We start from the raw sequence: 23,532 nt of genomic DNA on the forward strand, positions 1-23,532 counted from the left end.
TAAGGTTGTTTTGTCCACACTAAAAATCTGTTGTTTAGTGTAGCCACCTTAATTAGTTTAGCTAGATTTTCTAGATAGCTTGCTACAGCTTTTACATCAGTACTGGCTGCTTCACCTTACATTTTTATGATATGGAGGTGGCTTCTTTCCTTAAACTTCATAAACCAGCTTCTGCTAGCTTCAGGCTTTTCTTCTGCAGCTTCCTCAACCTTCAGAAAATCAAAGAGAGTTAGAACATTGCTCTGGATTAGGCTTTAGCTTAAGAGAATGTTGTGGCTGGTTTAATCTACTCAGACCACTAAAACTTTGTATCGAAAATAAGGCTGTTTCATTTTTTTTATTCTTTGTGTGTTCATGGAATAGCACTTTTAATTTCAATAGGCTCTCTCAGAAAGTTGTTTGTTTGTTTGTTTTTTGCATTCATAACCTGGGTAACTGGTATAAGAGGCCTAGATTTTGCCCTATCAGCTTTTGACAGGACTTCCTCATGAAGCCTCATCATTTCTACCTCTTGACTTAACATGAGAGATATGAGACTCTTCCTTTCACTTAAACTCTTAGAGGCCATTGTAGGGTGATTAATTGATTTAAATAATTGATATACAATGTTATATTATATACAACACAGCAGTTGGACAGTTCAATACATTACGCTTACCCTGGTAAGTATTGTCACCATCAAATGCTATTATAATAATATTGACTATTTTCTATGTTGTACTTTTCATCCCCATGACTGATTTATTTTATAACTGGAAGTTTGTACCTCTTAATCCCCTTCATCTATTTTACCCATCCCCTACCCCTCCACCTCTTTGGCAACCACTAATTTGTCTTCTGTATTTAAGATTCTGTTTGGTGTTTATTTGTTCATTTGTTTTTTAGAGTCCACATATGAGTGAAATCATATGGCATTTGTGTTTCTCTGACTGGTTTCACTTAGCATAATACCTTCTAGGTCCATCCATGTTTGCACAAATGGCAAGATCTCATTCTTTTTTACAGCTAATATCCAATTGTATATGTACACCACACATTCTTTATCCATTCACGTATGGATTGCTTTCATATCTAAGCTATTGTCAATAATGCTGCAGTAAGCATAGGCGTGCATATATCTTTTCGAATTAGTGATTTGGGCAACTATCCAGTGGTAGAACTACTGAATCATATGGTATTTCTATTTTTTATTTTTTGAGGAACATCCATACTATTTCCACAGTGGTTGCACCAATTTAAATTCCCACCAACAGTGCACAAGGGTTCCCTTTTCTCCACATCCTCTCCACACTTATTACTTCTCACCTTTTTGATACTAGCCATTCTAACAGATACGAGGTGATAACCCGTTGTGGTTTCGATTTGCATTTCCCTGATGGTTAGTATGTTGAGCATTTCTAATGTGTCTGTTGTCCATCTGTATGTCTTCTTTGGAAAAAAAAAAGTCTGTTCAAGTCTTCTCATTTTTTAATAAGATTTGTGAGTTTTTTGGTGTTGTATAAGTTATTTATACATTTTAGACGTTAACCCCTTATTGGATATATCATTTGCAAATAACTTGTCCCATTCACTAGTTTGCCTTTTTGTTGTTGTTGTTGCTGGTTTCCTTTGCTGTGCAAAGGCTTTTTATTTTGAAATAGTCCCAATTGTTTATTTTTGCTTTTGTTTCCCTTGCCTGAGGAGACATATCTGTAAATATGTTGTTAAAACTCTTGTCCAAGAGATTACTGCCTTTTTTTTTAAGATTTTATTCATTTATTTGACCGAGAGAGACACAGCGAGAGAGAGAACACAAGCAGGGGGAGTGGGAGAGGGAGAAGCAGGCTTCCCGCGGAGCAGGGAGCCTATGCGGGTCTCGATCCCAGGACCCCAGGATCATGACCTGAGCCGAAGGCAGACGCTTAATGACTGAGCCACCCAGGTGCCCCTGCCTATTTTTCTTTCAGGAGTTCTATGGTTTCAGGTCTCACATTTAGGTCTTTAATTCATTTTGAATTTATTTTTGGTTATGGTATAAGAAAGTGATCCAGTTTCGTTTTTTTGCATGTAGCTGTCCAGCTTTCTCAACATGATGTATTGAAAAGACTATCTTCTCCCCATTGTGTGTTCTTCCCTATTTCATGGTAGCTTAGTTGGCCTTGTAAGTGAGGGTCCAGCTCTGGGCTCTCTATCCTGCCCCACGGATCTCTGTCTACTTCGTACCAGTACCGCACTGTTTCAATTATGATACCTTTGAGTATATCTTAAAATCTGCGGGAGCGCACCGCAGGGATCTGCTGGGTTTGGAGACTCCACACGGGGTTGGGAGCCAGAGAGAGAAACCCTCGGTCACAGGCCGGGTGAGCACGGAGTGCAGCCAGAGATCAGGGAGACGGAAGGGGCGCACCGAGGAGCGGGGCCCCGAGTTCTCAGCTCCTCCGGGTGGAGACTGGGAGGCCACCATTTTCACCCTGGTCCTCCAAAGCTGTGCCAGAGCTTGCAGGGAACAAAAGCTCCTGAGAGCAAACCCGAGCAGCTTGCTTAGCCCAGACCGACAAGGACAGAGCAGTTCCGCCTCCGGCAAAGACATCTGGGAACCACGCAACAGGCCTCACCCCCAGAAGATCCGCACGAACAGCCCGCAAGCCAAGACCAAGTTTACCGATCAAGGAGAATGGGAGAACTCCAGCGCTTGGGGAATACTGCATGTAGAATTCATGGCTTTTTTACCATGATTCATTAGTTTTTCAACGTTAATTTTTTTAACTGTTTTTTTTTGAAAATTTTCTTTTTCCCTTTTTCAACCAACATCTTATCAATCCCTTTTTTAAAAAAACATTTTTTATTTTTCATTTTTAGAGTCATATTTTTATCCCTTCATAGTAGTTACCCTTATTTTTGGCATATATATATATATATAAGTTGTTCTCTCTTTAAAATTTTGAGATAGTTTCTTCTAACGGATCAAAATATACCCTAAATCACTAGTGTACGGCTTTGTTCTAGTCTCCTATCTGATCACATTCTCTCCCTTTTTTTTTCTTTTCTCTTTTTATTTTTTAAAATCTTCTTTCTTTTTAAAAACAACTTCTTATCAATTCCTTTTATAAAATCTTTTCTAATTTTCATCTTTACAGTCATCTTCCATCCCTTCATTGTATCAACCCTTATTTTGTACATATATAAGTCTTTCTTCCTTTAAAATTTTAGCAGGCACATTCTTCTAACAGACCAAAATACGCCCAAAATCTAGTGTGTGGCACTGATCTATGCACTAGCCTGATCATATTTGATCATATTCTGTTTTTTTTTTGTTCAGTTTTTGTTTTTATCTTTTTCTTTTTCCTTTTTTTTTCCCTCTTTCTTCTTTCTTTCCCTTTCTTATCCCCTGGTTTCAAGTCTTTTCTGATTTGTATAGAGTATATTTGCTGGAGACGTTGTTAACCTGTTAGCATTCTGTTCTCTCATTCATCTATTCTCCTCTGGACAAAATGACAAGACGAAAAAAATCACCTCAGCAAAAAGAACAAGAGGTAGTACCGTCTGCCAGGGACCTACTCAATACAGACATTAGTACTATGTCGGACCTAGAGTTCAGAATCATGACTTTAAAGATACTAGCTGGCCTTGAGAAAAGTGTGGAAGTTATTAGAGAAACCCTTTCTGGAGAAATAAAAGAACTAAAATCTAACTAAGTTGAAATCAAACAGGCTATTAATGAGGTACAATCAAAAATGGGGGCACTAACTGCTAGGATAAAGGAGGCAGAAGAGAGGATCACCGATATAGAAGACCAAATGATGGAAAATAAAGAGGCTGAGAAAAGGAGAGAATAAACAACTACAGGATCACGAGGGCAGAATTCGAGAGATAAGCGATACGATAAGATGAAACAACATTAGAATAATTGCAATCCCAGAAGAAGAAGAGAGAGAGGGGCAGAAGGTATGTTGGAGCAAATTTTGGCAGAGAACTTCCCTAATGTGGGGAAGGAAACAGGCATCAAAATCCAGGAGGCACAGAGAACCCCTCTCAAAATCAATAAAAATAGGTCAACACCCCGACATCTAATAGTAAAACTTACGAGTCTCAGAGACAAAGAGAAAATCCTGAAAGCAGCTCGGGAGAAGAGATATGTAACGTATAATGGTAGAAACATTAGATTGGCAACAGACCTATCCACAGAGACCTGGCAGGCCAGAAAGGACTGGCATGATATCTTCAAAGCACTAAATGAGAAAAATATGCAGCCAAGAATACTATATCCAGTTAGGTTGTCATTGAAAATAGGAGAGATAAAAAGCTTCCAGGACAAACAAAAACTAAAGGAATTTGCAAACACGAAACCAACCCTACAAGAAATATTGAAAGGGGTCCTCTAAGCAAAAAGAGAGCCTAAAAGCAGCATAGATCAGAAAGGAACACAGACAATATACAGTCACAGTCACCTTACAGGCAATACAAAGGCACTAAATTCCTACCTTTCAATAGTTACCCTGAATGTAAATGGGCTCAATGCCCCAGTCAAAAGACACAGGCTATCAGATTGGATTAAAAAACAAGACCCATCAATATGCTGTCTGCAAGAGACTCATTTTAGACCCAAAGACACCCCCAGATTGAAGTGAGGGGGTGGAAAACCATTTACCATGCTAATGGACACCAAAAGAAAGCTGGGGTGGCAATCCTTATATCAGACAAATTAGATTTTAAAACAAAGACTGTAATAAGAGATGAAGAAGGACACTATATCCTACTTAAAGGGTCTATCCAACAAGAAGATCTAACAACTGTAAATATCTATGCCCCTAACGTGGGAGCAGCTAATTCTATAAGGCAATGAATAACAAAGGCAAAGAAACACATTGACAACAATACAATAATAGTGGGGGACTTTAACACCCCCCTGACTGAAATGGACAGATCATCGAAGCAAAAGATCAACAAGGAAATAAAGACTTTAAATGACACACTGGACCAAATGGACTTTACAGACATATTCAGAACATTCCATCCCAAAGCAGCAGAATACGCAATCTTCTCTAGTGCCCATGGAACATTCTCCAGAATGACATCCTAGGTCACAAATCAGGTCTCAACCGGTACCAAAAGATTGGGATCATTCCCTGCATATTTTCAGACCACAATGCTTTGAAACTAGAACTCAATCACAAAAGGAAAGTCGGAAAGAACTCAAATACATGGAGGCTAAAGAGCATCCTACTAAAGAATGAATGGGTCAACCAGGAAATTAAAGAAGAATTTAAAAAATTCATGGAAACCAATGAAAATGAAAACACAACTGTCCAAAATCTTTGGGATACAGCAAAGGCAGTCCTGAGAGGAAAGTATATAGCAATACAAGCCTTTCTCAAGAAACAAGAAAGGTCTCAAATACACAACCTAACCCTACACCTAAAGGAGCTAGAGAAAAAAACAGCAAATAAAGCCTAAACCCAGCAGGAGAAGAGAAATAATAAAGATCAGAGCAGAAATCAATGAACTAGAAACCAAAAGAACAGTAGAACAGACCAACGAAACTAGGAGCTGATTCTTTGAAAGAATTAACAAGATTGATAAACCCCTGGCTGGACTTATCAAAAAGAAAAGAGAAATGACCCAAATCAACAAAATCATGAATGATAGAGGAGAGATCACAACCAACACCAAAGAAATACAAACAATTATAAGAACATATTATGGGCAACTCTATGCCAGCAAATTAGATAACCTGGAAGAAATGGGTGCATTCCTAGAGATGTATCAGCTACCAAAATTGAACCAGGAAGAAATAGAAAACCTGAACAGACCTATAACCACTAAGGAAACTGAAGCAGTCATCAAAAATCTCTCAACAAACAAAAGCCCAGGGCCAGATGGCTTCCCAGGGGAATTCTATCAGACATTTAAAGGAGAATTAATACCTATTCTCCTGAAACTGTTCCAAAAAATAGAACTGGAAGGAAAACTTCCAAACTCGTTTTATGAGGCCACCATTACCTTGATCCCAAAACCAGACAAAGTGCCCATGAAAAAGGAGAATTACAGACCAATATCCTTGATGAACATGGATGCAAAAATTCTCACCAAAATCCTAGCCAATAGGATCCAACAGTACATTAAAAGGATTATTCATCATGACCAAGTGGGATTTATCCCTGGGCTGCAAGGTTGGTTCAACATCCGCAAATCAATCAACGTGATACATCACCTTAACAAAAGAAAGAACAAGAATCATATGATCTTCTCAATAGATGCAGAGAAAGCATTTGACAAAGTACAGCATCCTTTCTTGATCAAAACTCTTCAGAGTATAGGGATAGAGGGTACAAACCTCAATATCATAAAAGCCATCTATGAAAAACCTACAGCAAATATCATTCTCATTTCCCCTTAGGGGAAAAGCTCTCAGCTTCCTAAGGTCAGGAATGCGGCAGAGATGTCCACTCTCACCACTGCTATTCAACATAGTATTAGAAGTCCTAGCCACAGCAATCAGACAACAAAAAGAAATCAAAGGCATCCAAATCGGCAAAGAGGAAGTCAAACTCTCACTCTTTGCAGATGATATGATACTGTATGTGGAAAATCCAAAAAACCCCACCCCAAAACTGTTAGAACTCATACAGGAATTCAGTAAAGTGGCAGGATATAAAATCAATGCACAGAAATCAGTGGCATTCCTATACACCAACAACAAGACAGAAGAGAGGCAAATCAAGGAGTCGATCCCATTTACAATTGTACCCAAAACCATAAGATACCTAGGAATAAATTTAACCAAAGAGGCAAAGGATCTGTACTCAGAAAACTATAAAATACTCATGAAAGAAATTGAAGAAGACACAAAGAAATGGAAAAACATTCCATGCTCATGGATTGGAAGAACCAACATTGTGAAGATGTCAATGCTACCTAGAGCAATCTACACATTCAGTGAAATCCCCATCAAAATACCATCCACTTTTTTCAAAGAAATGGAAGAAATAATCCTAAAACTTGTACGGAACCAGAAGAGACCCCAAATAGCCAGAGGAATCTTGAGAAAGAAAAGCAAAGCTGGTGGCATCACAATTCCGGACTTCCAGCTCTATTACAAAGCTGTCATCATCAAGACAGTATGGTACTGGCACAAAAACAGACACATAGATCAATGGAGCAGAATAGAGAGCCCAGAAATGGACCCTCAACTCTATGGTCAACTTATCTTTGACAAAGCAGGAAAGAATGTCCAGTGGAAAAAAGACAGTCTCTTCAACAAATGGTGTTGGGAAAATTGGACAGCCATATGCAGAAGAAAGAAACTGGACCATTTCCTTACACCACACACAAAAAATAGACTCCAAATGATTGAAAGACCTAAACGTGAGACAGGATTCCATCAAAATCCTAAAGGAGAACACAGGTAGCAACCTCTTCGACCTCAGCCACAGCAACTTCTTCCTAGAAACATCACCAAAGACAAGGGAAGCAAGGGAAAAAGTGAACTATTGGGATTTCATCAAGATAAAAAGCTTTTGCACAGCAAAAGAAACAGTCCACAAAACCAAAAGACAACCGACAGAATGGGAGAAAATATTTGCAAATGACATATCAGATAAAGGGCTAGTATCCAAAATCTATAAAGAACTTATCAAACTCAACACCCAAAGAACAAATGATCCAATCAAGAAATGGGCAGACGACATGAACAGACATTTTTCCAAAGAAGACATCCAAATGGCCAACAGACACATGAAAAAGTGCTCAACATCGCTTGGCATCAGGGAAATCCAAATCAAAACCTCAATGAGATACCACCTCACACCAGTCAGAATGGCTAAAATTAACAAGTCAGGAAACGACAGATGTTGGCGGGGATGCGGAGAAAGGGCAACCCTCCTACACTGTTGGTGGGAATGCAAGCTGGTGCAACCACTCTGGAAAACAGTATGGAGGTTCCTCAAACAGTTGAAAATAGAGCTACCCTACGATCCAGCAATTGCACTACTGGGTATTTACGCCAAAGATACAAATGTAGGGAATCCGAAGGGGTACGTGCACCCCAATGTTTATAGCAGCAGTGTCCACAATAGCCAAACTGTGGAAAGAGCCAAGATGTCCATCGACAGATGAATGGATAAAGAAGGTGTGGTATATATACACAATGGAATATTATGCAGCCATCAAAAGGAATGAGATCTTGCCATTTGCAATGACGTGGATGGAACTGGAGGGTGTTATGCTGAGTGAAATAAGTCAATCAGAGAAAGACATGTATCATATGACCTCACTGATATGAGGAATTCTTAATCTCAGGAAACAAACTGAGGGTTGCTGGAGTGGTGGGGGGGTGGGAGGGATGGGGTGGCTGGGTGAAAGACATTGGGGAGGGTATGTGCTACGGTGAGCGCTGTGAATTGTACAAGACTGATGAATCACAGATCTGTACTTCTGAAACAAATAATGCAATATATGTTAAGAAAAAAAAAGAAGAAGAAGATAGCAGGAGGGGAAGAATGAAGGGGAGTAAGTCGGAGGGGGAGACGAACCATTAGAGACGATGGACTCTGAAAAACAAACTGAGGGTTCTAGAGGGGAGCGGGGTGGGGGATGGGTTAGCCTGGTGATGGGTATTAAAGAGGGCACATTCTGCGTGGAGCACTGGGTGTTATGTACAAACAATGAATCATGGAACACTACATCAAAAACTAATGATGTAATGTATGGTGATTAACATAACAATAAAAAATTATTAAAAAAAATATTTATCAAGTTTGGTGTTTTATACGGCAGTTTGTGACACCCGAAAACAATTACAATGATAACATCAAAGATCACTGATCGCAGAGCACCACAACAAATATAACAATAATGACGTAAACAGTGATTCCTCTATCATCCTTTTGAATGTGAATAGTTAACAACTTTTGTTGGACTTTATTTAGAATGATAGCATATTAGATGTGGTAAACAGAATTCCATAATGGCCCCCAATATTCCTGGTCCTGATATACACAACTTTTATGATTTCCTGCCCTTGAGAATAAGTGGGAATGTCCATATTTCATTTTTCACTCCAGTGATGACAGTGTATTTTATTGCAAAATTGAAGGGAGTCAATCAGCGGGGGAGGTCTTTAAGGGGGACAGAGATTTCAAGTGTGAGAGATTGTCTTGCTGGCTTTCAAGAAGTAAACTACTGTGTTGCAAGAGGTCCACATACCACATGCCTGAGGACACCTCTAGTAGCTAAGGACAACCCCTGGCCAACAGCAAGCAAGGAAGCGTGAAACTCAGTCCTACACCACAGGGAACTCATTTTTTCCCCAAGAAACACATGAGTGTAGAAGATAACCCCAAGCCTTAACTGAGAATGTAGCCCAACATAAGCCTTGATTTCAGCCATGTAAGACTCTCTGAAGAGAATTCAGCCAGCCTGTGCCCAGACTTTTGAAATCCACAGAACTGTGAGATAATAAATGGGTATTGCTTTAAGCCACTAAGTTTGTGGTAATGTGTTATGAAGCAATAGTGAACTAATTCATTAAGGGTATTTCTGCTTTGTTGCTATTACTTCTCATCATTTTCTGAAAAACAAAGAAACAAACCTGGAAGCTATTTCTTGACTTATAAATATTCTATCCCCCATAGAAATTCTTTCCTGGACTTAAGGTTCAATGTTAAATCTCAAACATTTTGGTTGTGGATTAATGTGATAAATAAATATATGACAAATAGTTTACTTAACTTGTTAATAAATTTTTCCAGTATGCCTTCTGTGTGCTGGATAATCTTCTGGGCAGTATGGACTATGGCAGTGAACAAGACAGTGGAAATTCCCTGGCCTCAAGGAACATCATTTTCATATAGTAGATATTAAAAACTTAAAAAATACCAAACAGATATTTGATAAAATCAAGTAGCATAATAAATGGAATAAAGAGAACTTAGAAGATAGAGTATGATGAGAGATTGTTCATTGAATCATAGAACACTACATCAAAAACTACTGATGTAATGTATGGTGATTAACATAACATAATGAAAATACATACATACATACATACATATGTTGGCCCCAAGGGAGGTAACATCAGCGCAGAAACATCTGGGATACGAGGGTTTAAGGAGAGGGAACAACCATGGAAGGTCCAGATAGAGTCTGGCCTCTTCCAGGAAGACGAGTATGGTTTGAGCAGAGTCCATGAAACGGAGCATAGTAAGAGATAAGCATGAAGAAGTGGTTAACATCAAAACCATATGAGGTCTTTTTTATTTATGTATTTATTTTAAGTAGGCTCTGCACTCCATGTGGGGCTCAAACTCACGACCTCAAGAGCAAGAGTCACATGCTCTACCAGCTGAGCCAGCCAGGAGCCCCCATATGAGGTCTTTTAGATTCTGAATCTTTGAAGATATTTTCTACTTCTGAACCTTTTGTTAGAATTCTTTGAAGATGCTGTGCCTTTTAATGTCTATCTCAAAGAGATCTACTTAACTGAGTTAACTTAGAGTACATGAAGTTTGAGGTCTACCGAGGGACTGCTGTTTTCTTTTATGATGAGAGCTTTGACATATATCAGAGCTCCATTGTGGGCCTGGCTGCCAGGGGACACCAAGCTTGGGTTTGAGTGAACTAACATTCCTCAGGTAGGGTTTTGAGATAAATCCATTGCCCCTCCTTCATGATTGTCTTTGTTATTCATTTCATGTCTCCATAGATTTTATGTTGTTTATTGTTTTAAATAACTTTTAGAAACATGTACAATAAAAAAAAGGGGGGACATTAAAGATACATTTGCCAACCAGAGATCTTTCTTTCTAAAACTATGATTCATGTTAAATCCCTTTATTAAACAGTTGGTTAGTATCTAGGGACTGTGGATTAAATTAAATGAAAAAAAGCCCTCAATGTCAAAGAGATCAAATATGTACGTTAAGTATGATAAAATAAGATTTAAGTTTACAGGGAAGTAAAGCCTCATATACAATATTATGGGAGGTCAATACAGGAAAAGCTTATGCTAAGGGGAATTGACAAAGACAAGACAGAGAGGAGAGGTTTTCAGTGAATTTTGAAGCAGGACTACCGTGGGCCGCTAAATATGGTAATGTTTGCTGTACAATGAACAATACTAAAGGGTGTCATTAGTACTGTATATGTCATAAATTACATATATGTGATAAATTATATAATACAAATTGTATAGTGTAAGATATATAATATAAATAAATATAAATATACATGGCAATTTTCTTACAGAGTGCAGGAGAGTGTCTTGAAGAAGCGATTCTTTTCATTTGCAAAAAGTAACTCTACGGGCTAATAGCAGCACTAACAGCAATTTTTCAACATGGAAGCATCCATTAATTCTGATTTAATTTGTCCGGGATGGAAATTAAGCATGTTATATATTTTTTAAGGCTTCCAGTGTACACACCATGTTAAATGATCATTGAATTTGAAGAGTAATATTTACTTAGAGCTTTCAGAATTCTACACAGAGGAAAAATTTGAAGCAGTGGGAAATGCAAGGTGAGAATGCAGGGGCCATTTCACTGAAGAATGGACTACACACAGGAATAGAAATGACAGCTGAGGGCCTTCAACAGTGGTCTAAGGAGTTTAAAGTCCATTCTCTGGGCAATGGGTACAATTAATGTTTTATTTTAAAGAAATAAGTCATAAAATCTAATTTGTGTTTTTGAAAGATTAATCTGCAAGCGGTGGAAAGGAGAAATGAGGAGGCAGTAATTCTGCATGCAGGAAAATCAATTAGAAGACCAGGGCTCGTGAACAAGGTACACTGGAATCAAAACCTGACTTAGGTAGAGGCAGTGAAAATAATACACAGGAGAAAAATAGAAGATTCATGGTGAAATTAGAACTGTTAGGAATTGGAAGATGATTGGGTGCATGGGAAACAGTTTCAGGCTGGGTGACAGAAAGAACAGTGATATAATGGTGCAGAGATCGGGAACACGGTCTCAGAGATAGGGAGGCGGAGATGTGTGTTTAAGGCAGCAGAGTAGAGATGTCCCCAAAAGTGGGAGATGCAATTATAGCACAGCGAGTCAATCACAGCAACGTCTCCCAGCTCAAGAGCTGGATCCATGGAGAGCCGGACCCATATCTGGCCACCTGGAGCGCTCTAACCATGAAGCAGTAACTTAACTTTACTAGACTTCCATTTAAATTTGTCAAGTGGTAAATATTAGTTTTATCCCAAAGTTGTTTTTTTTTTTTTTAATCACATGAGATAATACAGACACTTGACTAGTGTGTAGAGAATTCTCAAAAATGCTAACTATTTATTAGTAGGATAGAAGTTATGGGTAAAAATAGATTTTGGGGTTAACTGCAGAGGTGCTCAATTAAGCCCATAGAGTAGGATATGTTGCCCAGGAAGAGAAGATACGGGAGAAAAAGAAGGGATAGGCCTAGACCTTCATAGATGCCTACATTGAGAACGCAGACAGAGCAAGGGAAACCCAAACATGGATGGGAAAAGAAAAGCCAAGAAAATGGGTGTCTGATCTTTACATAAAAAATAAATTATGCAGAAAAAAAGGAATCATTGCAAATTATGATCTAAAGACTGGAGGTCTTAATTCTAGAGCTTTGTTAGTGCCTTCTAATTGACCTCAGGACTATCCTACTTAATCTTCCCATTTCTCTTAAAGAAAAGAGGAGAGAGCTACGGTGCACTAGACACTGCTTTGCACAATCACTCACCAAGTACTAAGAATTGCCTGATGCTTAGCTGATTAGTACGTGATAACATCAAAACAAAATATTGTACCCAGAAAGTGCTACAGTGTGGAAGTAATAATTGTAACAAACCAAGGGTTCTGTGCCTGGTTTTAAAAACCAGTGGGACATCTGCTTGGCTGCTACCATAATTGGCTACCAGCCTATTGTTTTGTTGTGCTGGAAGGAGGACTTTATGTTCTGTGGATATTATTTGCTCTTGGTCCAGAGGGACCCAAGTTTCCATTAGATTACAAGCTCTATACACATAGCCACATGTGTGCAAGAGTCTTGCACAATTTCTCCTAGTCACTAAATTTCTTTCCTTTGAGCACTGGGTTCTTTCAGGCTTTCTTGATACTTCTGTGAGAACTGACAATCCCCCTGACCTTCTGGTCTCTGAGGTATCACTTGGTGTGTTATGACTTCCCTTGGGGTAGCTTTGAGAAAACTGCCTGTGATAAGCTAAACAAACAAAGATACGTGTCACAATATAACTGTTCACTCCTGTTCACAAGTACTTAATTCCACTCACTCACTTACTCGTTTATACAATCTGTCATTCAAGAAATGTTTCAGCATCAGCTCTGTGCCAATCACTGAGCTAGATGTCTCCTCTCCTGTTATCTGAACAGTAGTGTGCATGTTAGCGTCTTAGAAGGATTTCTGGAATACCTTCAGTTTAAAGACTTCCTCAGTTAATTCTTCGTCTTCCCTTTTGCTCATACACCACAACCACCACCACCACCAAAATCTGTTGATTTTATCTTCTAAATATGTTTTTGTAAATCCATATGTTTTTCTCCCCCCCCCCCCATTTTTCCTATATCCATTTTAGGTCAAGCTACCATTCAAGTTAGTAATAGCTGCCTTACTGGTTTTCCCACACCCATCCTTCCATTCTCACCTCTCTTCAATCCCAGCAGCCATGCTGCTATCAGAGTTTGTTTTTCCAGTGTAATTCAGATTCGATCATGTATCTCTCTGGATTACAATTTTCAAAGGCTCCCCACTGTTCTTAGGATAAATCCCTGTAAGTATTTATGATGTCTGGCTCTTCCCTAATTCTTCTGCATCATCTCTCATTACTCCTCCCTAACCTCTTGTCCAACCATGTTGGGCTTCTGCTCCCTGCTTTGTGACTTGAATCGTCTGTGCTCCTTCCTGTCCATGGCAGACTGCTTACAGTTGCTGGCTTCTTACCTTTGAATGCTTTCTGAATTCTCTGCCACTTAAAACCTACTCACTCTTAGGGGCGCCTGGGTGGCTCAGTCGTTAAGCGTCTGCCGTCGGCTCAGGTCATGGTCCCAGGGTCCTGGGATCGAGCCCCGCATCGGGCTCCCTGCTCAGCGGGAAGCCTGCTTCCCCCTCTCCCACTCCCCCTGCTTGTGTTCCCTCTCTCGCCATCTCTCTCTCTCTCTGTGAAATAATAAAATCTTTAAAAAAAATAAATCCTATTCACTCTTAGATATTAGTGTGTGTCTGTAAATCAATGGTAAATAAAAAGCCAAAGTTTGTGCTCCCAAGTATCTTATTGTTTTGTGAAGAGAGCCAGGCATTATTTAAGAAATCATAATATATAATCATAAACTGAGATAAACTGGAATAAATTGAAAAGGAATGTTACACTGTGATAAGCTAAGCTGAAAGTTCAGAGAGGCTTCCCTACATATATATAGGCTTCCTCATATAATGTGTATTTATATAGATATATAGCTATGTATGGATATATATCCATACCCACACACATGTAAACAAATGCTTACAATTTATATGCACACATACATATATGATCACATACACACATATAACATACATACATATATATGTATATTAGAGAAACCTCTCTGACCATTCAGCTTAGCTTACCACAATGACATGTTCTTTCATTACTTACCCCAGTTTATTGTAACACATTATGATTTGTTAAATGGTGCTTGTCTTCCTTCACTAAACAATAAGATACTTGAGAACACAAACTCTGGCTCTTAATTAAGCATTTTTCCCCAAAGGAGTAGTAGCACAATCCTGTACACAGAAACAGAATTTCAATGCATCTTGCTGTTGAATTAATAAATGATTAAATGACCACCCATCCAACTCAAAATGCTGCTTTGGGGCTATAATATTTCATGCAAATTCTTGGTAAAGCTTTTATGACTAATGAAGATGACATTGGAAGGGAGATAAACATAAGGATAGGAAATTTAGCAATAATTTGAGGCTTCAAAGACTAAACAAAAAGCAAAGAGAACTACTCTGTTAGATTTTTTTAATAGTATAGAGTTCCATGTTTCCTCGTTACTTTTGAATAACAAACATAGAGCTAGAATTCTCTCCTAGAGTCAGTTTTGAGAATAAATGGTAAGAAAAACTTTACCTGAAGCTGATGTTCAGACTAAAGGCATTTCACACATGTATAGATTTGAGGAGAGCAAGTTAAGAGATTACTAGTAAGTCTTTATCGGAGCTCTCCTGGAGAAAATGCTCCTTATGAAGGTCTTTGAGTGAAATTATTTATTCCATGCAAACAACCAACAGCCAAACAAATAGAAAACCCTGGTAAAGAGGAGTCTACTAATAGAATCTGTTACAAATAAGCCCAAAAATGTCTTTCAGACCCTGAATATACCCTTTAAGCAAGATGATAATAATCCAAGGGCGTTTTCCAAATACGTTTTTCCTAAAAACAAGGTAGCAAGGTTAATGTGTTGAAGTATCTTTGTGAATATTCTCATTGTTTTCAAGTGTGTACAGGGGTGTATGCCAAAATTTCCCAACAAGGTTACAAACTATTCCTTCCCTATTATGTTGCAAAGCCAAGGATTCAAAAACACTTTACTGTTAACTCTTACACAATGGACAGAAATATAAAATGAGGGACAAATCTTTGATTTAAAATTTGAATTTCTCTGAAGAGAATTTTTTAAGGCATATTATCAGTTTAAAAGTCCTAAATGCATTCATCATGGCATGCTCAAGCATGAAGTCCCTTCTGTTACCAATACTTGATGAAGGCCACTAGGAGAGACTGGCTGGCTGAAGAAGAAAGGTATCTGGAAGAAGAATGGCACCCCGGGGACATCAGAGACGCAGGACTGGGAGGTGTTGGGAAGGACAGAAAATACGAGTCCTCTTAATGCCACTGTACTGATGGTGTTTTGCATATGTACAGATGAACTGCTTATTTTGAGAAAAGATTTTTACAACGAAATGGGAAATTCCGTAATAGCATCTTGTGAGGAAGAGTCCATCGACGGCTGGTGAGAGCCGCTACGTACAGCAGGACTATTGGTTCAACTTGAATGCCTCCAAGTTCTGCCATTCAGTGTGCAGGAAAACACGGATGTTTTGGTTTTGTCTGGTTCAAAAATTTAGGCTCATCAGCACTTGAAAGATGACTGATTTGTGGGGGTTGGGAGAAGTCCTGGGTTTAACTGACATTCTGTGATGAAATGTTTAATTTTAAAGATAGCCGAAGAAAGTTTCTGATGATTCTCTGGATGAAGGGGGTCAGAGGTCTTGTCCTCATTCATTATCCCCATTATAGTCTTTTTTTAATTTTTATTTTAAGTAGGCTCCAGGCCCAATGTAGGGCTTGAACTCATGACGCTGAGATTAAGAGTCGCACGCTCTACCAGCTGAGCCAGCCAAGTGCCCCTGTAGTCTTTTTTCTTTTTTGTAACTCAATCTACCACTAGTCTTTCCTCTCACCACCCACTGCTCATAAATTGGTGCCCAGCAGGGAGTGAACAAGTTAATGACAATGCATAGGTAATTCATGGAAAGGAATTTCAGGGTTTCCTATTCTTATTTATAGGACATAATCCATATTCAAAGATAGTGGTGCTTAGAGTGTTGGAGACATCCTGTGATATTCATTGTGATTCATAGAAAATATGTGTGATCCTGAGTTCACTGGATTTTTTGTCTTTTCAGTTCTTTGATGAAATATTTTATTAATAAGTTCAAATAATAGACATTTTACACACGCAAAAATAATTTTTTTGAATGAACAGGGTGACACTGACCTTCTATGGTCGAACAGGGGACCCCCCCACCCCCCTTCTCATGCAAAATCTCCCGGGTATATGTTCGCTAACCTCACTGGCTGATTCTCTGCCCTGTGGCTATCCCTCCTCTATGCTGTCGCCCAATCTCCACCTGCCAGACATGACGTTATGGCTGAGAAGGGGCCATCAGGCTCTGGCAGGTCAAACTCTGCTTAGACAAATTCATGAAGACAAGCTGAAAAACATAAATGCAGGAGATGAGAAAGATCTTTGGCTAGAATTGTGCCTTCCAGAGCTATATTTTCCTTGTGCTGGGGACATAATGCTTCTGGGAATTTCCTGGTGTCATAGCAATACTCCACAGGGACCGTTTCTGTACTTTCTCTAACTTTGTTTTAAAATAAAAAAATTAAAGAAGCCTGGGTATTGCTCATAGGTTGGCTAATCTGATACAGATAAAGCACGGAAGAAACTCATTTTTAACCTGTAACTGTATTGCCTGATGGGAAAGAAACATACTTTCAAGTCAAAATTATATGAGTTAGACTCTCCTATGAGTCACTTATTAGCCATATGTCCACTGTCAGTATTTACCCTTTTAAGTTCTAGGTTTCTTTTCTGCAAATGGGACCTAAAAATATTAACTTGATTTTAAAGGATTTTTTTGGAATGGGAAAAGAGAATGAGATTATATGATATCTACTCAGCAAAGTGCCAAGAACACAGACAGTGCTCAATACATGGGACTTATTATTAAAATACAAAAATACTGGTTTCAGTCATTGGAAAAAAGAATCATTCTCCTTTCTGGATGATGGGTGCTACTAGTTACAGGCCTGCATCATTTAGAGAGTGGTAACTCAAAATCCATTATTTTTCTCTAATGCCATTCAGTAAAACATACTATTGACTGAAAATATTTAGTACCTCAAAATCTAAGAGGAGCAATGTGACTTTTCTAGTTCCCCTGCTCCCTTTGTTCTAATATAAAATTAGAGATTCTTAAATTATGAATCCTAGAAAGTGATTTATTGTTAGAAATTTTGCCATCCTATCTTCAGAGTAATAACTTTAATCATAGCTTCTCAGGCCAAAGGCTAACCTTATTTATATGTTTACAAATAGTACTAAGCAAAATTCAATTTAAATCCGCTACATTATACAACTCTACCAAAAGATTAACTTAAACCAAAGCACGTGGCAACGCATGAGGCTGTCTCTCTCACTGAGACAAACAAAAAGGGACCAAATTACCCCTCCACCTTAGAAAAGATACCAGAAAGTTTACCAAATAGATATTCACATTTACAGACTGACCTGCAAAAGTTACTTAAAAAAAAGTTGAGTAAATAATTCTTAATATTCACTCTTATGTTTTATACTTCAATGAGAAAGGAGACTTTATCATAACAAATGGTAAATCTGGAGAGAAGCAAATTGATTACTAATGATTATTTGATTTCTCATGTTTCATAAGCACAGAAACTATTTTTTTAAGGGGCATAAAAGGTTTTAATAGGAAAGGGATTAAAGGTTTTATTTTCCTCAACTGAAGCACAAAATGAATGAGATTTTTCAAGTTAACTTTCATTCCATCTGGCTCAGGTGTCAGGGATCTATATTTATCTCGTGTTAGGCATGCGCCTAAAGTGCTGGAAGGCTCAGGATGTCAATGGCTTTCAGATGTCAGGATAACCTTAAAGACAGATGAATGGTCAAGACCCTGTGCCTCATTTTTGAGTCCTCAGCTGCTGTGCTGTGGAAATCATGTGTTTATTTTCTGCGTCTCCTCCTACAACAGTGTCTCTGAAGCCAGACTTCTGATCCTACATCTATGCAAGCAAGCTCCTCCAGAAGCTGGTGAGCAAAATTATTTTTACTTAGGGGTGTGGCTATAAGTGTCTTCGTTGTGGATGGGCTATCATCTAGCAAATATTAATAACTATTATTTTTAACTTTTTAGAAGATCATATTATCTGCTGTGATAATTTAGTCTAGGATGCTTTTAACATTTGCAAGCTTTCAACTAAATACACTAAATGACACTTAATTGTAACATTTCCACTAGTCTCCAAATTCATCCTATGATATTTCCATTTGCACATTTTCAGGACTTTGACTTGGAAAGTATCAGAAAACGTAAATTATTTCAAAAATGATAATTTTACTGGAAATCTTATTCCTTTAGATTCTCTAAGTTGATATGGCTTGTCCCAATCTAGTCTGAGTTATTTTAATTTCTGTTTACCTTCTTCTAGGCTTTAAAAAATACTATTCTTGTGAAAAGGACACTCTAAAAATCTGGCCAATTAAAATTTTCTCTGCCAAATTGGAAAAACTTTTATTTTTTTTAAATGAGACTAGAGGTTGAATGACCTTTGTTCATGGGACTCTGAAAATGTTTTTTGACACACTGTCAAGACTAACAAGTATACTTAAATAATTTAAAAGATCCAATCCTCTTAATAAGCCGACTCTTAGAAGGAAAAAAAGAAAAAAACTTTCCGTATATATACTTACGGATCACTGGTGATCATACAAACTGTACTGACTGTGGGCACCAGATATCTTATTTTGGAGGGAGGGGGTTTTGTCACATAGCAGAACTTTGTTACATGGGTTGTTTCATAGTATGTCTGTATAAGATCAGAGAATACTGCAGAGAATGATAGAGTGACTTATGCAGAAAGGAAACTTAAAGACATACTTAGCTTACAGACAAAACCAGATGCTGATTTAAAAACAGTCCCTTCTGACACCCCATGCTATTTTATAAAGCCTCAAAAGGAATTGGGTAGAATTCTTTACCTTTAAAGAAGATCATTTCCTTTTATTCTTTGGAGAAATGGTTGCTTGGAGCTGTGCTGAATTCTGGGGAGAGCATTTTGGTCTGATGCTTACAAAAGTGTTAACTTCTTGTTCACTCCCTGAGCGAGAACTCGCAACGCAGGTGGGACGTGGATCAGATGAAGAGAAATAGGCAACCTGTCTTGTTCTCAGGTACACCTGACTAAATAATGAAAGTGGGATTTGTAGGGCAATACATGAGACACCTGTAATCCTGACAAAGAAAGGAGAAATATTTTCAAATGATGTACAACGCAAACACTAATTATTTGGAATCTGATCCTTTAGTAAAGGACAATGACAACTTTGCAGCTAACCGTTCTGAGAGTTTGAGAAAGAAAGCAAACACTTGAGGATAATAAAACAATTTTCACCTGGGTAAAGGTAAGCTCTTGAACGCAGAAGAATCACTGTCAGGCAAAAGCTGGAGGAAAATAAAAGGTGGGGGGGTGGCTTTAATGTGGCTAACAAATCAGTGGTAAAGACCGTATAATGCTGCAGAGTAGGTCAGTTAAATGGACGAATATGTTTTTCTTAGAGTGAAGATGTACATAATAATCTACTGATGATAACGTGACTGGCTAATTTTGCTTTTAGCACAAATGGCTAATTAAGATTACTCGTTAAGGAATTTAATATTCTTAGTATTTATAAACAAAGCTTCATAGAATTCTGAAATTCAAAAGAAATGCTTTAAAATGAATGACAAGGGAATGTCTTTTATTGGTCCGTCGTTTATGTTTTTGATTGCTCTTTGGATGAAACTGCAAAGTGTATCACCACTTTCCCGCAGCCTAAAAGAAGAGGTCTCAAGTGAGGAAGGGGGAGGTGACTGCAGGTGAAGTGACCCTGTGTTTTCTTCGGGTTCCTGGAATCTTAAATTCTGCTGGGTTGAGTGATTCTCTCCATCATAAACAATGAACTGTTTGTCAGGAAAAAGGAAACAGACTTAAACTAGCATAAGTGCACAGATAATATAAAAGGAAACATAGATTTATATCTTACTATTTGTATTGTAGCAAAGTGCAGAAATTGACGAAGCCACTAATATTTCTTTTTCTTTTACAAAAGGCAGTGAGTATACCACTGGCTTCCCAGTGAACTTTATAGCCATTGCTTTATGAAGGTTGGTAAGGTGGATTCTGTTTCGTGTCTTCTGACGAATTTAACTGTGCCGGAAATTGAGTAACACTTTAAAGAAGGTGCTTGGTGGTACATTGTTAAATTGTTTAAAATGTTTTGAAATATACTTGGAGACCTTTGTCACACAAACACTATCATCTGAAAGAGGAAATGACAGAAAATTGGCAGGCATTATTGAGGGGCATAGCAAACAGCCTGGCTACATTCATTAAGGAGTCCAGAGTGTCCCCAAATAGAAAAGCATTGTTCTTCGTTCACTGCTCGTGAAGTTTAAAAGTGGAATAAGAACTGTGTTTTAAAACAAAATTAGTTTCATCTCTTAATGTTGTTTTTCTCATTAAGTCTTCCAAATATAAATGCTCTATTCCTCCCACTTTAATTTTTAGGAAATCAAAAAGGATATTAGTAGTCACGTCGTAGCTTTAAAAAGTTAAGAGCACAGTCTAAACAAAATTCATGTGCAGCCTCATCTTGTCCATTCTGGAATTTCATTATTACTCTATTTGAAATGTAACAGATGCCATTGTAAAGTGTCATTCTTCCATCTCAATCTAGGAAGTTTTAGAAATGAAGTAATAAAAGTTAATTTATTCAGGACGGTGTTTCCATAGCATGGACCCTAAACACAGTATCTTCTTAGAGCAGGCATAAATTTGCAGTAAGTGAGAGGGATCTTTTCAACAAGTATTTTTACTTTAAGAGTGAACCCTAAAACAGCAAACCCGATGTAATCAACTACTCTGAGTCACTTATTCATTGATGCATTCGTTAAAATATACATATGAGCGTTTACTATGTGTCAGACATTGTTGGAGGCTCTAGAGAACATGATTAACAATATTGTGCTGGACGTTTCTAAGGATCCAGGATCTTTTTTTCAGGTGCTTGTGTCTCCGCAACCCCCCCCCCCACCGAGGTGCTTGTTCTAAATCTTGTTTATATGGAATGAAACCTTTTGATGAAAGTTTAAAAAAAAAACCTGTTAACTTAGTAAATGATAAAGATGTAGGATGATCTCATGGACACTTTCCCCACCATGCACACAAACAGACCCCTTAATGAACCATCCATCTCCTGAAGAAGATAGGCTGGACGGGTGACTGTTAAACTGACAGAACTAGAAAGAAGATACTGGGCAGAGTTGCTTCCTTTGACCGCTCTTAACTTCTTGCCATTGCCCCTACAAATGAGCATTGCATTCTTAAAATGCTAAGTAACTAACAAAAAGCACATGGAAACCCGTCCGGAATATGATCACGTAACTGAGTGCGCACTCTCAGCCTTGGGTTCAATAGCTCCTTAGGGTTACTTTTGGTTGAACTGTTTCATCTGAAATGGAGAACCAACACTCCTCTAAATCTTAGCTCTGTCTCTTGGAGGGGAAGGGAAAGACGTCTAGTTTCTATGGAAACTTCTAGTTTCTAGGAGCTGCCTCCTTTTCAGAGCCGCTTGGTCAAAAGTTAGGTCTCAGCAGACACATGGAGGGGCAATGACAGGGCAGGAGGACACAAGTGGTGATAAATGCCATGAAGGGAGATAAGCCTTTCACTGTGCCCTCAGAGTTGGCCCTTTGGCTGGGCTGTCGACTCCATGGAGGCAGGGGTCATTTGTAACTGAGCATCAGCACTGCCCAGTGTCTGACACGTAGTAAGCACTCAATAGCTAGATTTTACTCATTTATTTAAAAGTATTATGTCTAAATCTTTCCTAACCCAAAATGTTCACCTTCCACTAAGCGCTCTGACTAAAATTTTCAGAAGTTTTAATCATTTAAACATTTAAATGCATCTCTTGGGCTTAGTGCTCTTTAAAAAAAATCCAACTTAGTACAAATCTCTACCATAAAGTGATAGATCTGTGCAGTGTTTTGTGTGCGACATCCTTAGGTAGGCAGTTTCGTGGCACGTTACCATGACAAGCACCATCCTGCCCTTCCCAGCATGCCCAGAGGTTTGTTTTTGTTATTTTGTCATACAGGATAGATCATCTATTAAAAATTTAATTATAAAATGTAATACACAAATATTCTGTAATTCACATAACACTAAGTGTGTAAACTCACACTGATGATCTCCTGTGGGTCAAGTCCATGAAGCTCATTTATTTCACCAAATACCACTGATTTCTTAGTCGTCCCCCCACCCCGGTCTGCGCGCAAAGCTTAGATGTGCTTGCTTCTGCATTCAGTCTCTGAGATGTCTTTACTAAATGTGCCAAGTTTTGGATAAAGCTGGAGAAAAACTCGTAGTTCTGTCTGTTCTGTTCTACTCAGGGTCCAATGGTAATCTTCAAGATTTTTTTTTTTTTTTTAAGATTTTGTTTATTTGGCAGAGAGAGACAGAGAGAGAGGGAACACAAGCAGGGGGAGTGGGAGAGGGAGAAGCAGGCTCCCCGCGGAGCACGGAGCCCGATGCGAGGCTCCATCCCAGGACCTGGAGATCATGACCTGAGCCGAAGGCAGACGCTTAACGACTGAGCCACCCAGGCGCCCCAACAATGAGCCTTTCTTAACTGGCTATGTTTATGGGCTGGCGTTGATGAGCCTCGCGTTTGCCCCTTTAGGGTCCTCTTCTGTTTCCAATCCCACTCATTTCTCTCAGTTATGCTACTTTCCTCTTCCCCACAAGGAATTCGTGGGGCAGTCAGGCGTGTCCATTCTTTCCGCAAACATCACACGGAGCCCCTGAGCCACCCAGGCGCCCCATTCTTCAAGATTTGTTAAGCCGTCCCCAGGCATCATAGATCATGGTTTCTCCACTTCCCACACGCTTCATGGGAAACCACAGCAAGTAGAGTAGCTGTTGTTTGCTAGCCTGGT

This window comes from Eumetopias jubatus, unplaced genomic scaffold, assembly GCF_037043125.1.
Source record: "Eumetopias jubatus isolate StellerSeaLion01/CBP00866 unplaced genomic scaffold, mEumJub1_p1.0 scaffold_14, whole genome shotgun sequence".
Taxonomy (NCBI): domain Eukaryota; kingdom Metazoa; phylum Chordata; class Mammalia; order Carnivora; family Otariidae; genus Eumetopias; species Eumetopias jubatus.